The sequence below is a fragment of the Myotis davidii genome, unplaced genomic scaffold (genome assembly GCF_000327345.1).
Source record: "Myotis davidii unplaced genomic scaffold, ASM32734v1 scaffold7661, whole genome shotgun sequence".
In the NCBI taxonomy this organism is placed as follows: domain Eukaryota; kingdom Metazoa; phylum Chordata; class Mammalia; order Chiroptera; family Vespertilionidae; genus Myotis; species Myotis davidii.
The window spans coordinates 8,866-13,572 of NW_006291359.1; the positions used below are offsets into that span (position 1 = coordinate 8,866).

The 4,707-nt window shown below is 40.0% G+C and overlaps 1 protein-coding gene and 1 pseudogene across 1 annotated transcript in view; both read right to left on the bottom strand.

Annotated features, from left to right (window-relative positions):
• LOC102775251 (N-formyl peptide receptor 2-like) overlaps positions 1-819 on the bottom strand; it is a gene marked incomplete at its 3' end in the record, with an annotated part of 9,678 nt that extends 8,859 nt beyond the window's left edge. The window contains exon 1 of the mRNA XM_006764426.2: positions 722-819. The remainder of the gene's footprint in view (positions 1-721) is intronic.
• A 3,301-nt stretch (positions 820-4,120) lies between these two features.
• Positions 4,121-4,707, bottom strand: part of LOC102775536 — a 1,197-nt pseudogene continuing 610 nt past the window's right edge.

The following is a 4,707-nucleotide window of genomic DNA, read 5'->3' on the forward strand; positions in this document are numbered from 1 at the left end:
TACTATCCTCTCACACACTGTGATGGATCCACACTGAATTCCTTTGACTTCTTGAACATGCCACTCTTATTGCAATATCAGGACTTTTGCATCCTCTCGTCCTTCTGCCTACTTTGCCCTTCTATTCAAGCATCTCGCATCTGGCTCTTTCTGAATATTGCTATCTCAGCTTAGATATTATATTCTCAGAGAGATCCCGCCTGATGCACAGTGTAAAGCAGCTATTCCAGGAACAGCCTATATCATCAGGGACTGTCCTTGTTTATTTGTCCATTCCTTTGTTTTTTATTCAAAATACCCTGCACATTAGTACATATGCTACAGAGGATTACATATTTCATTCAATGATATATCCATATATTTATGTTGTCCAATAGAACCAGAGTTGTGAGCCTCATCTGTGATTTTCAATTTTGTTAAAGTAAGCAAAATAAATTTTAATAATATATATTTTTAACTCAACACATAGAGACTATCATTTCAGCATAACCAATCTGAGAATTTTCAATGAGACATTTTCTCTTCCTTTTTTATATTAAGTCTTTGAATATATGAAACTCATTTTTAACTACACTCATCTCAGGTCAGACTAGCAAGAACTCAATAGTCATATGTGGCAAGTGGATTCTTATTGGACAGTCCAGCTCTAGAGCTCAGGAGATATCTGCCACATAATAGATGCTCTCATAACAATTTTTAAATTCTCAGGCTTGGAACTTACCACGAGCTGCGACCGGTTCCTGTGGCCAGTTCCTGTCTTCCTGTGGAGTAACTCAGGCAGGAGGGCTTCAGCAGATGTGTATTGAAGGACAAGGGGGAGGGACAATGGGGCTCAACCACTCAGGTGACAGGAACTCAGAGCTTCTTGCAATTTCCATAAAACACTCTGGATATGTTGTCAGCTTATTCTTTTTAGAACCTCAGTGTCTGAATATTCCCCTCTCCTCCTACCTGCTATGGGAGACAGGAGTTCAGTGCTCTAAATATCAAGTGTCAAGGATGTTTTGTGTAGGACCTTTCTCTTTCAGAGATTCAAGGAAAGGAAAGAAATAATTGCTGATGTGAGAGGAATTGGAGGCAAGCAATAAAACACAGTTATTGGTTTAAAAAAAACCTTATTTCTGCACTCAAACACTTCAGACACCATAGGTGTGGGTTTGTTCCGTACTGAAACATTCTCCAATTCTCTGTGGACCTGACCTGGGTGTTCTACAATCTAATTCAGTCTGACACTGTCTGGAATTAGGGCCAGATCCTACAGGGTAAAGGGCTCAGTGCTACAAGGCTACCCCACTTCAGGTGCCACTTGGGAGTCCCAGGTTGCCAATTGTGCTTAAGACTGAGCAGCTGTAAATCAGCCGTCCCCACAGCCCTCTCCTCTGGTACAATGATTTGCTAGAATGCCTCACAGAACTCAGGAAGGAATTATGTTTAGCATAAACAAACATATAACAAACAAACAAAAATAATGAGCACAACATTATGTTGTATTCATTATTAAGACTACAACTCCAGAGCAGCCAAATCAAAGAGATGCATCGGGCAATGTATGAGGGATGTGTGTGCACAGAGTTTTCATGTTCTCTTGGGATCATCACCCTCCCAATACCTTGATGTGTGCAGCAACCCAGAATCTCATCAACACTTATTGTTCAAGAGTTTTATGGAGCTTAATATCCTGCGCCTTCCCAACTACTGTTTCCAGATGTCAGTGTCTTGATCTGAAATTTTGGAAGCTTTAATGGCTTGGTCCCACTGAGGCTACCTAGGAGTGACCCTCACTCACCTCATTAACATAAATTTGGTGTTATATCATTCAGGAAATTGCAAGTGTTTAGATGCCCGATGGCAAGGACCAGGGACAAAGACCAAATATTTTTTTGCATTTGAATCTGTATTTTGAGTTTATCTTTGGCCTACGCATCAGGATGTTCTGTTACACATTAGATGACAATGTGGGAGTGATTAGTTGCAGAAACCAAGAAAAAAGGCTGAGAACTACTGTAGATTGATTTATTTCAAAGCAAAGACACCAGTCAACAGTTAGCCAGAGAACTTTATTAGAAACAGAAAATTAAATCTGAGGTGTTCATAGAAAGATAAGCCACTTGAGAATTTGTAAAAATTTTGGGAATGGCAGTGAGAGTTCAGTAAAGAGTCCCCCATTTATGATTTATTCAGAATTCATTTTAATTGATATTAAAGGTCTGCAGTTGAGCCCTGATCGGTTTGGCTCAGTGGATAGAGCGTCGGCCTGCGGACTGAAGGGTCCCAGGTTCGATTCTGGTTAAGGGCATGTACCTTGGTTGAGGGCACATCCCCAGTCAGGGGTGTGCAGGAGGCAGCTGATCGATATTTCTCTCTTATACATGTTTCTAGCTCTCTATCCCTCTCCCTTCCTCTCGGTAAAAAATCAATAAAATATATTAAAAAATAAAAAATAAAGGTCTGCAGTTGATACCTGGATGATGCTATTATTCATTGAGTCATTATTTACAAAACTCTTTGGGTGTCTATCACATGTCAGGCGCTATTTTACACATATGGTTTTGGGATCCATTCATGAACAATAAAGGCCAAACTCTGCCCCCAGATAAATTACATTCTTATTATGTAAAGATAACCCTACCAAGTACTGTAACACAGTTTTCATACTGTTTCATACCAATAAATTTGGCCATTTGGAAAAAAATGACTAAATTCCTTGAATGTCATAGGTTACCAAAACAGACAGAAGAGGAAATAGAAAGTCTGAATAATCCTATAATTATTAAAGAAATTGAACCTGTTAGAAGTTTTCTTGTAAAGAAAACTCAATATCCACTTGGGATCACTGGTGAATTTCTCTAAACATTTATAAAAGATATAACACCAGAGAATAGTATTGGATGAATCACTTCCCACCTCTTTTTACATTGTGGGATGTAAAACCTGACATGGATATAAGTGGAAATTAAAAGAACATACGCATCTTTACCTATAAAAATAAATGCAGAAATTCCAAACCAACCTAGAGTTGTTTGGAAATATATACAGTATATAATATATACATAAAGTATGTATATATCTCTATATACATATATACATACTATATATGTAAATACAGTATATATATAAAGTACACACACACATACATATATATATACACAGTATATATTCAGTATATAATGACCAAGTGTGGTTATTCTGTGAATTCAAAGGTAGTTTAACAATGAATATAAAATGAATATAGTTTATAGTGGTTAAGTAAAATGATAAAAATAATATGATCATCTTAATAGCTGCAGAACATGCATTTGATAAAATCCAGTAGTAATTTATGATTAAGAAAAGAAGAAAATGGTTAGTAAATTAGGAATAGGAAACTTCCGTGGTCAGATAAAAAATAAATAAAAAACAATCTACAGGAAACATCTTACTTCATGGTGAAATACCAAAGTTTTCCCTTTAATATACTTTCTCATCTAAGCTTTACAGACTCCCCATCACTCTTCTTCTTCTCATCCCTGTATTCTTTCCCACCTCCACTGACCCTGGGTATAGGCTGAGGTGCCAAAATAAAAAATGAGAGCAATAATACCCGGATGTCCATTTCTTATCTCCAAATCAGGGGGCACCAAAGTATTTTTCATGATGAATGTTTCAGTGTGGAGAAGAGACTATTCATTGATGTCACCGCTGCCAGATTGTGTAGCTGCATTCAAGCCAGAACAGAAATTGCTTCCCAGAAATCCCCAGTCCAACCCCTCCCAACACCCTCCGCATGCTGGTTCCTGGGCCTGGCCCTGGGAGTGCCCTAGGCAAGTCTGTAAGGCAGTTTTTCCTTACCTGAGGTGGGTTATTCTCCAGTACTCCCATCTATCTTCCTTGTCCTATAAACTCCTTATCACCTGCCCTGTGGCAGGGAGGACATCCGTGTCATCTTGCTGCCTCCCAAGCTGAGCCTTGTATGTATGTTCCCTTAAGAAACTCTGAGTGTAATAATGGGGCTCTCAGTCTCTTTCTACAGTCTCCTGGCCAGGGAAATTTTACCGAACGCTCAGTATGACCTAAGGTAAGATGAAGCTGGAAGAGGGAACAGGACAGGAGCAGGCAAAGCTCATAAATGATCCCAGGCCCCTCACATCTCCTGTAATTCGGCCTCTGTAGGAGGTGAAGCCCATTTTGTTGTTGTGTCATTGGTTGGGGCTGAGTCCTCAGTCAGGGCCCTCTCCAGACTGGCAGGCAGGGAATGGATCATTCTCTTTCGGAAGTCTCTCCCCAGGAAGACGTAGAGCCATTGGGTTGAGGCAGCTGTTGAAAAAGGCCAGGGTGCTTGTTAAATATACCAGGAGATGAATGATGTTGTACTTTCCTTCATGTACTGCTCTGGCACAGAGTGTATTCAGAAGAAGACACAGTTGCAAGGGGAACCAGCAAATGAAAAAGGAAGCTGCAACAGCAGTGAGGACCCATAAGGGATGGTGGGACTTACTCATGCTCTTGGTTCGCATTTTGGCTGCAATGAGGCCATAGCAGATGGCGATGATGGACATCGGTAGAGTGAAGCCAATGACAAACCGGATGATCCCTATGATTGCTTCTGAGGTAACGGTCCTCTGCAGCTTCTCTTCTTTACCGATGTCAGCCCAGAAGTCAATGTTGAAATCACAGTATATATCCCCGTTCTCATCCGTTTCTGTAGTAAAGAAGATGAGAACTGGCAAG